The sequence below is a fragment of the Protopterus annectens genome, chromosome 12.part0, assembly GCF_019279795.1.
Source record: "Protopterus annectens isolate FY-2018-M chromosome 12.part0, PAN1.0, whole genome shotgun sequence".
Lineage (NCBI taxonomy): Eukaryota > Metazoa > Chordata > Ceratodontiformes > Protopteridae > Protopterus > Protopterus annectens.
In genome coordinates this window covers 928507808-928519943 of record NC_056746.1, presented here as the reverse complement: position 1 = coordinate 928519943, position 12136 = coordinate 928507808, and the positions used below count along the sequence as shown (strand labels likewise).

General features: G+C 40.7%; 1 long non-coding RNA gene across 1 annotated transcript in view; it reads right to left on the bottom strand.

Moving 5' to 3' along the window:
* Positions 1 to 1832: 1832 nt before the first annotated feature.
* The window catches only part of LOC122816882, a 111349-nt gene continuing 101045 nt past the window's right edge, over positions 1833 to 12136 (bottom strand). Inside the window, exons 3-4 of the long non-coding RNA XR_006367115.1 lie at positions 10107 to 10236; positions 1833 to 4219 (exon numbers count right to left, since the gene is read on the bottom strand). This is a non-coding gene — a long non-coding RNA (uncharacterized LOC122816882). The remainder of the gene's footprint in view (positions 4220 to 10106; positions 10237 to 12136) is intronic.

The window sequence follows — 12136 nt, the reverse complement described above, 5'->3', positions numbered from 1 at the left end:
GGAGAAACTACCATACACCTTGCAACAAAAGTGGACATCTGTCGGAGCTAAATACAAAGAGGCAAACAGAGTAGCTTTCCCCCTTTCTGTGTGTTTTCTACGTTTGTTCAGCAGCAAGCAAAGATCAGGAGTGACCCCAGCTTTGCCTTTATCAGCAACAGTAATCAGAGTTCCAGACCTCACAGTAAGACCAGTCTCTTCACAAATAAAACAACTGTACCTTCAAAGGCCACAAACTGTCAAGACAGCAGTGACGTGAACACCACATAAAGTCCTGACAGACGATGCCCAATTTACCGAAAGCCTCATCTTCTGAAAAAGTGCAAAGGGTTTAGAGGTAAGCCTACTGAAGACAGAATGTCTTTTCTTAAACAAAATAGCATCTGATTCAAGTGTTGCAAATCTACTAAGCATACAGCTAAAGACTGTAAAATATCAGTTGATTGCTCTGAATGTGGCAGTGAGAAACACACAGTGGCGTTACACCCTGAGCCCACCTCCACAACCAACAGAGACTGTAGAAGGCAGGAAAGGTCACAGCAGGGAGCAACAAGATGACTCACCTTCTTCAGTAAGGTTTACATGCATTGAAATCTGTGGTCAAGGTAAAAATCCATGGTCATGTTCTAAAATCTGCTTAGTGACTCTGTATCCCACTGGGAAAAAGAGACAAAGCAGTAAAGAGGTATGCAGTTCTTGATCAGTACAGCAACAGATCACTTGCTAAAGTTTATATGAGGCCAGTCTCGGACATTACAGTTCTTGTTTCTGAAAATGATTTAAAAAATGTTATTCTGCATAGCAGTATTAAGTGTAGTGGCATACCGTAATATATCAGGCAGGGAGTATTCTGCCCTTCATAGGATATTCGGGCAGTTTATATTATAGTTGTGTAGTTTCAGCATTTATTGATCTGTTGCTGTCACCTAGTGGCCTCTTATTTTATAACAGTTAGAATAACTTGTTTAGAGCATTATAGCAACTCTCAGGAAGTGATGTAACTCAGTCAGGAAGCAGCTTCTTTTTACTTCTAGCCCTTATGGAGTGCAGATCTGACCGTCTTTCCTCAGGAGAAGGGGCCCTTCTGCAGAACTGGTGCTGGACACCCAACCCTACTTTGGGGGGGAGGGGGGGCATAGGCACAGGGATCTTAGACTAATATCTGTACTTCTGAAATGTTTAGTCATAACTATAAATGTATAAAACATTTCACAGAAAAAAATATTCTACTGCTAACAAGAAATTCATACTTGTCAAAGGTCTACTGAATAGCCCTGAAGTTGGATCTATCCCATGGAGCTGGATTACACTACTCTGATTAAAAGATGCTATCTCCATTACACCTAGCAACTCTACTGATATTACTTAGGAAGAAACATGGGGTGACTGGCTAGGTTTAAAATGACCCACAAGAGCAGTTAGCCTAGTACTAATCTATGAATCTATAAGGATGATAGTGAGCATAAGTCACATAATGCATTGTCTTCTAATAAACTCAAGCTAAGTAGTGAATTTATAAAACAGACCACGTCAGCCATGAAACTTGAGTTCTTCCATGGAATTAGTTATTTTATGAAATTATGTCCCAGGAATCAACCTGTACTTTTTAATACATTGCTATCTAAAAGAAAGCCTCAGAGTTCTGTCCCATGATCTAGATGGGTAACCTTAGTGGGCAAACGGGGAGGCCAACACCTCTGCAAGGTGTGAGGTGGTGGGACTGACATATGTTAGTGCTAACACAGTATATGCAGTCATGGCTGTAGAGATTTGTGTGTGGTATTTTAACTCTGGCAAGATGCTTGACATTTGTAGCAGGTTGTCAGTTTTTGAGCAGTAGTAGCAGTTTTTTTTTTTTTTTTGTCCTCAGCTTTGAGAAGACAGGAAGGGATTTTTTTTCCCTCTTAACTTTTCCTTACTGTTCAATTTAGAGTTCAGTGGGCAGTTAGACAGGGGAACTGAATGAAGGTACCGGATAATCTATTATAGTTCTGCTACGATTTACATTTCTCTTTTGAGATGTAGCCTAAAAGGTAACCATTGATAACATGGGAAACTGTACCCTATGATTCAGATCCTTCTCTGACTGTAATAAAATGCATCACTGCAAGTTTTAGCAGTGGAACTCTAAACTCAAATTTACAAAGTTCTGCCCAGGGAACGGACCTTTGCTTTCAATGGAATATAGCTAAAACACAACCAACACAGTGGGATTTCTGCCCGAGATTCAAAAGATATTCTGTGCAGTACAGCCCAAAGCTATCAATCATACCATAAACCACCGTCATTTCAGCTTATGAAACTCTGCTCAGTGACTTTGCTTTCAACAAAATGGAGTCTAAACGCAGCTATCAAATGTGGGAATTTCTGCCTAGGGATTTTAAAGCTACTGTCTGCAGTACAGCCCAAAGTTATCAATTAAACTTGTCACTTCAGCAGAGTCTAAAGCTAAAAATCAAGTATATGCATTCACTGCTGGCAACCAAACTGCATTCTCACTCTACTGCAAGTGGATGCAAACCAGCAAACATACTATAATGGGACATGAACCTTCCTCTTACAGCAGTACAACCTAACGACAGACACTAAACAAGAGCTGTCTAGAACCTTCCTCTTACAGCAGCACAACCTAATGACAGTCGCTAAACAAGAGCTGTCTGTATGAACTACCACATTCACACTCACAGGCATGCAATCCAAATCAAACTACCAAAAATTTCTGTATTAGGATTCAGTCCTTACTCTCCATATTGCAGTAAACAAGGTAAGCCAAATGCAGTCATGTACCACAGCTTAAAAGCCATTGTCCCCACTGTGATATGAAATTAGTTACTTAACACAGTGACACAGTCAAATTCAAAATGCCAAGTGTAATCATTAAGTCAGTATTACCAAACTAGGCTTTAATTCCTAATCTCTCAATGCAGAGCTCTTGGGGGTCACAGCCCTGTAGCTTTCAGAGCAGTGCATGTACATCCAACACAGAATCCATTATAGCTACTGTAACTCATCAAGCACTTCATATGAAACTCGTTTAATGAATTCTCATTAAAGTACTCAGAATGCAGCCCTCTCCCAGGGACTTAAGACATCATATTGACACTACAATCCTTCACTATCAGTGCATTAGTGTGTGCGCCTCTCTGATTTAAATTACTGAATTCATGTGCCGCTGCATTACAGAAGGCAAACCATCACTTAAGCTGAATCTTTGGACTGCAGCTTAGGCATTGCTTGCAACATACAGTACAGCTGTTAGCTTCAAGACATTACCCCAGTCTTGCTTTTCTAACGCATCAAGGTCAGTGTGCGCAATAAGAGATGGCAATAACAGCTGAGTGAGTAAACAATGGTAACTAACACACAGAGTACCGCCAACATCAACTCTTCCCTGCTTTCACTTAACTGCATTTAACCCTCCCATAAATTCAGTAAGACTATGAGCAAAAAGTAACATAACTAAAGTGCAAATGTCAAGTACTCCAAAACACAATAACAACTGCAATTAAACACCAAGTCCCTTTGGTTATGCTTCAATTAGCAGCAGAAATACCAGTCTCACTGCACCCCACTCAAAAAAAAAAAAAAAAAGCAGCTCCCACCCCCACACAAAAAAAAAAAAAAAAAGAAAGCTCCCACCCCCAACAGCTAACAAAAACAAACAGATAAATGAAACAAAATATACCAAAGCACTTAAAAGGGAATGAAGAATTCTTATGAATAACAGGAACTGAACAAGTCAAAGCAATTATGGACAACCAGCAGAGCTGACAGCCGCTGTAGTTTGAAGAATGTAACCAATCTGTCAAAGTGCTTAAACCCACGTCTTCATTTCTGCAGCTGGATTCCAAAAGACCGGTCATCTCTTCCTCAGCAGACAATTCAGAAGAAAAACTCTACAGCAAAAACACTTTCAAAAAAGGTTGAACTGATCGTCTCTGTCCATCTCACTTCTGTTCAGACAATCAGTGAAGGTTTCAGCAGTCTTGTTAAGGAAATGGTGGGGGAGGCAAGTGGCTCTAGGCAGGATGTGTCAGTAGTGAAGGGTCAATGGGAAACAGGAAACAGATGCTGTGGAAGGCCCAGGCCAAACAAAGCTGCATGGCATTCTGTACAGTTACAGTAAAGTGTCACACATCGTAGTTTGGCAGGAAGGTGTAAGTTATGCCACTGCCAGATGGTGGACCATTGCAGGGAAACAGCCAGCAAATTATAGTTCCTAGTGAAGAAGAAAAAAAAAGATTATCTGCTATAGTCTTCTCAGTGGATACTATCAAACAGCATCGATCTGTAAAACAGGTCACACAAAATAAATCAAATTCACCACCAATGAAATTTAAAGTAAGTATCTACACAAAGTAGTTATGCTAGTGTAAAACCAGTTGCTGCAGAAAGTACAGAGCTACTAAAAGCACTACATAAACAGGGAAATCAATGGAGATGACAGAACAGTGAAAACTGAAGGAAAATTCTTAATTTCCTTGTCTTGCCACCTCATAAAACACAGGAAATTACAGGTATTAAACATAAGCCTCCACTGTGGAGCCAAGGGGCATCATCTTGCAAAAACTAATTCAGATTACATTATAATGACTACTGGAATCTCAAAGCTGCTCAAAATGAAGACATTCACAGTAGGAGTCACTGCAGGCAATGCTACAACAAAAAAGATGACAGAACCCACAGCTATTTGCAATCTCAAGAATCTCTGTATGTAATGCTGCAGACTAACTGAAGAGAGTGTAGTTCCAGATTGCCTCCTATCAGCAGTTTAGTAGGATAGCATAATGGTGTATGAGCATCAATCATGACAGCTCTCACTCCAGTTCTGACTTCACAAAGCCTAAATCACTGCAACCAGGCTTTCAACAGCACATCCATAAAGAGATGTTAACCACTTACACAATCCTTGCAAAAAAACACTGCAAGGTGGTTTGTAAATGCACCAATTATTGCAGTCCCACCTGGGGTAAAGATATCCCCCAAAACTGTAGAAGATGTGGCCTCCCTGCTTAAAATGCAGCCATGCATGGCTCTGCTTTACCTTTCTGAAACCAATACTGTTGACCTATTCAGACAGCCACAAATGTTACTTCTACTAAAGAAACCATCACTGTCAAACTGTGCTTGTTGGACTATTTCGGTTTAGGGACACAACCTTATTTTAAAACCTGTCCTGTGCTGTGCTGTTGGGATACCCTCAGCTTTCTCTACTCCCCCCTCTAACCTGTGTAAGCTTCTGTTTTAGTGCTGGAGTTTGCCCCAGTGTGTACTTTCTCATTCAGCACTCCATCCCCATTCTCTCTCTCTCTCTCTCTAGTTTTTTCCTGCATTCTGATTTTACTCTCATCTTAATCTGACGATCATTGACAGGAATCTATTCTGTGTGCGTGAGAAATGCATGACTACCAGTTGTTTGGGAGGCAGTACGCTGCGGTCACAGCCACCCCCCACTACTACTGCCTTAATACCCTCTTCTCCCATTCCATTTCATTCTCCTCTAACTTTGTTGAAGGAGCAGCGCACACCATTACCACAAAAACCTATCATTATGACAAATACTGCCACACTAAAGATCTCCCTTCCTCTGTAAGAGCAACCAAAACCTTCCACCCAAACCTTAGTAGCCCGGCAATTTGATCAGCTTTCTATCACAAGTCACATCTAAAGTAGAACCACCCAGTCCTACACTACCAAATACTTCTTACAGTCACTTCTTGCCTACAAGACTGACAGATTCTTTATTCACTCAAAACATCATGACAAAATACAGCATAACCCTGTCTCTGTAATTGCTATATTAACTGTACCACCCATCACACCAAGCCCCTCAACCTGTCAACATCCTATCCAGATACCCATAAATCCATCACTTACATCTGTAACTGTCCAGTGCAAACACCCTCCACCACTGTTCCTCAAGCCCACTACATCCTCATCAGCCACACTCTGCCAGCACAACTATCCTACTATAACTCCCAATAAAAAAGTCCACTAACACCCTCTTATTTCACAGCTTCCTCAAAGTCTCCATCTGCCCCTCTCCTACTATAAACACCTTCCTTCACCGAGTCAACAATGAACTCAATCCAAGCCCCACTCAGCCCTTGTAAACCTAGCCAATGTCTAAAATCTCAAAAACACTCCACATATCAAAAATTGGTTCTCTAAATGCAGACATGCTCAGCAAAATAAGAACATATACAAGCCTTCTGTGTTATACAAGCCACAGATATCCTCTCAACTTTAGACTCTTGGGTTAAACATGATACCTCTAACCACAAAACAGACTTTCTCCTAGTTACACATGCTTTTCAATGTTATCCCTGAACAAGGATGACGAGTGTGGGGATGCTTCCTCGAAGATCTTAACATTTACTCATATTCCCAAAATCCTCAAAGGACAATCATGATCCCAGATGTCCTTCCATGAACACTAGCAACAAACAGCCCTAACAGCTGCCTGCTCCCTTCCCGCCTTAATATCTTCTCTAACCTTCACCACAACATAGTGAACTACCCCACAAACCAGACCAACCTTCTCATTCAGAAAGATTTTAATAGTAACCTCCTGAACCCACAAACTCAGATATATGGGATATCACTTCCAAAAAAGGCCTCACACAACTAGCCAAAGAACACAGCAGACCTAATTGTAGCACTAGCAACCAATCACTCCTTGACATAGTCCTAACAAACAACTACTAGTCTCAAATCTAACCATTCACCTGCCCACCATCAGTGGTCACTACAGAACCTCCTCTGTATCTTACACTACAATGCTTAACTACTCATCCCCATCCATCCAAAATCTCAAACATTAACAACCTCAGAAATGAGCTCTCACAAACCATCTGGCCCCCATACCTAACTGAATACGACTCCTGCCTTGGCAGCTCCCTCACCAATCATTTACTAGCTCTCCAGAATATATACTTTCTGAAAATCTTCAGACATACTCCATCTAAATCAATGACTTTCCTAAGAAATGAAGGTTATATATAGACTCAGAGACAAAATGAAAACTCTGTAAAGCAGCTCCAACTCCAGAATCAGGATACATTTCATGCAGCTTCGAGATCTCAAAAAAAAAAAAAAAAAAAAAAAGTCACCAAGAGGCACAAAGCCAAATTCTTCAGAGACTCGCAATCTACTCTCCTACTAAAGAAATATTACTGGAGTATGGTTACCAATGTAGTGGGATATGGCCCAGCTAATAACTCCCTGCTTAATGGAATCATTTCCATTGCCTCCACATGTTCATAGGTTCACAGAAGGTTACTATGCTAACAGCCCTAGAGCCCTAACAAGGCCAGCCACATTTATCCTGAATTGCCCCAACTGTCAGTGGTTAGGTGAGTGAAGTTTGCAAAGATAAGGGTCTATGGTAAATACCAACTACCGCTGTCCATGAGGGACATGGGCACCACCTCAGGAGTGAATTTGCAGTTACCCATTTATTGATCTAGGTTGCCTCTACAGAGGATTAGGGAGGGATTGTGTTTCATGTGAATTGTAAGCTTGTTCCAGACAAGTGGCAGTCTCTGAGAGATGTATCTATCTCTCCAGCATGACCTGTTCATGTTAGAGGCTAGGTTAAGATCCCTGGAGCAAGTGACACTTCTACAGTTTAATTTATGAATAGGTAGCATTTCCATCAGGGCTGGGTCACAGACTACCCTGTAAGCCAGGCACAGGTCACCCCTTAGCAACCTGTAGGAGACAGAATACAGTAACAGGGCTTTCAGTCTTTCTGTGTAAGACTTGTTTCGTGTACCCTGCAATTTCTTGGTGAGAAACCTCTGTGGTCGTTCCAGTTGCTGCAGGTGTCTGGTGAGGTACATGCAAAAGGGAGCATTGTACTCAATTACTGGTCTGATGAAGACACAATATAATGGAATTATAAAATCCTTAGATCTACATGCAATGCATTTACTTATGAGATGTTTCACATAAAATGATTTGCTTACTACTACTATGGATATGTGATAGTCACTTCCCCCTAAAACTTTCTAAAAGAACTCATCACTCCCCACTATCACAACCATCAATTCCAGCACACATAACATAGCTCCCTCCCTGAAACTACAGATCCTACAATTTTAATTCAAAAGAATTTAGTGCAAAGATGCAGTCACCATGTTAAATGGAATTCCACCCGATGCCCAAATGGGCGGGGTGCCAGTGGTCTTCATCCTTAGCTCATCTCCCTATGCCAAGAGTACCTCATCCACCCTCTCACCCCCTGTTTAATATTTGCCTAACCGACTGTATCATGACACCCCAGTGGAGAACAAATTGTCAAGCCTATTCTAAAATCATCCAAATCACCTCAGGCAAATGACTTCTGCCCAATCTCCATTCTTCTCAACCTTGGCAAAATATCTGAAAAGCTGATCTGCATCCATCTCAGAGTAACTTCATAAAGACACACTCCTTTTTCTTTAAAAAGAACTAATCTGTCAGAAGTACTATGACTACTCTGCACACCTTTAGAGATGACAGACTTACTAACATGAAAAAAGGTAAACTTAACAGAAGCCCTCTTTGTAGGCCTAACTAAAATGTTTGACACAATGGAATGGCAGCTACTGTAAAATATCTCTACAGGAATTGTCTCTACAGCATTGAAATGGGTTGAATCATTCCTTTAGCAAAGGCAATTTAAAGTTCTCACATAGACCCTCAGCCTCCCCATTGACCACTATCCTAAGAGTACCACAAGAGTCAGTTCTCTCACTTATACTCTTCTCATGATCTATCAATAAACTTCCCTCAGACCTGAAGATGATATGGTCATATACAGATCCAATTCTGTTCACTCAATGAAGAAAATTGAGCTGGAAACAGACCAATACACCCTGACTGGCTACTTACCCAGAGAACAATTCAATATAAAAAGAAATCCAAAGCCCTGCTCTTTTGCTACCCAATAAAGGCTGGCAAAGGTGCCCAGCAAGTGGACCATTATCCACGCCAATCAAGAGACAACAGAAACTATTCAGCATTATATACACTTATGCCAGACACCAATCTAAACCTACAAAAGCACGTATGATAAACTAAGGCCAACATAAATACACTGCTCTTCTGGTCAAATAAAATATCTTACTTCTTTTCTCCTGAAGGAAGAGCTGCCATTCATAAAAGGGTCCTTTACCCTAACTGGAATATGGTCTACCCAGCAAAGCCACTGCATCAAAAGAGAATCTCTAGAAACCACATACATCATCTTCTGCAGATTTACTACCCCGGGCCTAGAAAAGGACCACCACTGCTTCATGCTTTATTAGCCAAATGGTCACCTTTGGAAATGAGAACCATTTTACATGCAGCAGGCCTGGTCTCAAACTCACTAACCTTACTGCAGAATAGAATACATGGCAAAATCACCCACTACCACCTTAGATCCTTTCCAGCACATACTTTCTCCCTTCAGACCCCTCACTCAATACAACAATCTACCCAGCACGCCTTCTTCATTCTTCTCTATAAAATCTGAGCTAACATAATTTCATATATAAAATCTATTACATTGTTTCCTAAACTGTACTCAAAACTAAAATCCTTTTTATTTAATCAAGCAAAACACAGGTGTTTCTTTAATAGTGGGGAGACATACAGCCAAACAGACATCCCCCTCCACAGTATACATTCTGTTTTTATGTATTATACTGTAACTATAACAGTTTAAAAACTACATTCTGTCAGTATTACATATACTAGGACTACTGTGTGTAAGTGTAATTGTTTAAAATGTGTGTTCTGACAATGACATCATTATACTGTGGCTGCTGTGTATAATTGATCTGACTGGAAACTAAGTATCCCCAGACCGAGCTAAAAAATGGTACAGTAGGATTAGTGCTCTAAGCCAGTCAAGAAAAACAAAATAAAAAAAATTTCCAACCAGCAGAAAATTCATATATGCAACTAAACTGTTCAGAACCAACATATTCTAATCTAAATTCTTCCACCGCACATACCAGTGTAGATAATGTACAGTCAGACACTAAAGGGATAACACCTACTACAATCAAAGTCAATGTGCACAACTGTATGTGAACAGCAGCAGGCTATGGTCTCCCCCAGCAGGGATGCAATACCTCTTCCAAAGATTTCTCTCAGTAATGCCATCTTTGGTTTACGAGTGCGAGACACCTCACGCTGATAGTCCTTCAGCAATTTACTTCTCTTCTGCTCAATCGGCGTCTCATCTGTGATAATTGAGACAATCTGGTATATAAAAAAACAGGACAGAAGATTACATTTACAGCCCATTCAGCTTACAGATACTACGCATGCTCCACAAATAAAATGCCGTTTACTATGAAAAGGAATGCAAGAACAAGGCACCCAGCAATTATCTGCAGGACACACTGTACACAAGCTCTGGATGGCTGGTGCAGAAGCTAGTAATTTTTGATACATAGCAGTTTCACAAAAACATGACTAAATAGTAAACACCCCTTCTGGACACTAGTACCATACAGACACTACTCAAGACCAAGGTTTTTCCAATAAAAGATCAATGAACAGCAAGCATCTGTACAAACTGCAAAGAAACATTCTAGTCCTAGTAAGAGAGTGGCTGTTGACACCCAATAACACAAAGCCATTATTCAAGACTTAACTTTCTCACAATGACATCACTAAACAGCTACTGCCAGCACCTGTGCAAACTGTGAGGAAATATGTAATGGAGTGATTATTGATAAGCACTGACCATAAGGCACCCTGCAATTATTTAGCTCTACATATTCTGGGTCAAGCATCACTGCATACTAGGGCTATTAGTATGGCAAAGGTTGTAACCCTACCCCTCCTTGTTAGGAGTTGCTATTGATCCTTCCAATCCTGCACATTATCAATATGTCGATGTCGTCAATGGTCAGGTGAACGAACCAGAACATTCTGATTAAAGTATACTCCCTTAGGTTATTACCACCTAGGTAAACTACCATACATGCTTTGTAGTCTTCAAAGCGGCTACACATATGACCATTCTTTTAACTATGTGAAGCAAGACGGTTATCCTGTCTATCACATTTTCTACACAAACTACTGCAGATTGTCAAACAAAGATGAGTTTGCATCTGCATTCTTTGCAGTGCCATCTGCAGACACTGAAGAAGGCTGGACTTAGGGCTAAAACGTACAGTTGTGTAAGGAAACGTACCATAACAGCAGATGTTTGCATGACTGCTGCTGCAGCAGTCTAAGCTATATGGGTTATACTATGCAAGGGTATAACAGCTAGACAGCTTCCAAAGCTTCAGGGCACATTTTATGCACTCAAACTGTTAGCTTGAGCTGCGCTGACTAAAAAGACATGTTTGGGTGCCAGGCCACTCAGAGCTTTCATCCCAACAGAGACAGGGAGGCTGAGCCCTGAAAGGGCAATGCCAGGAACTACAAAAAAAATAAACAATGCTAGGAACAACAAAAAATAAAAGTCCACACCCTGGCAAAAAACACATCAAGAAACAATGAGGATGGAGGTGCTGCAGCAGTGATTATACGAACATCTACTGTTACGGTAAGTTTGCTTACACAACTATACTATGTTCTTCATATTGATCACTGCTGCAGTAACCTAAGTTGTATGTGTAGATTACCACTGCTTACAAACTTTGGGAGGTCGATGGCAAACAGTCCAACAGTCCCTGGAGAATGATCTTTTGGGCAAATACTGATGTAGACCTAGAGAAGCAATCAAGCTAATGTTTTGTAGAAATATGTATAAAGGATGAAGTTACTGCTTCTAGTATACTTCTAGAATCAGACTCTTTCCAAAAAGAAACAGAAGAAGCCAAAGCCCTGGTTGAGTGGGCCTTGACCCTGCCTGGAATGATTTTGCTTTGAGTATAACAAAAGGTAATAGCCTTACACAACCACTTGGAAATAGCCTGCACTGACACAGGCTGCTCCTTCTTGCCATCACATGAAATTAATTGAGCCAAAAATTTGATAGTTCTCTCAAGACAGCACTAGAGTTGTCTGTGGACATCCAAAGCATAGAGTATCCTTTCTCCCTTATTTATAGGTTTAAGAAAGAAAACAGGGAAATTAATAGCTTGGCTTAAAGTAAACCCGGATACCACTTTAGGCATAAAAAGAGGATTAGTTCTCAAAG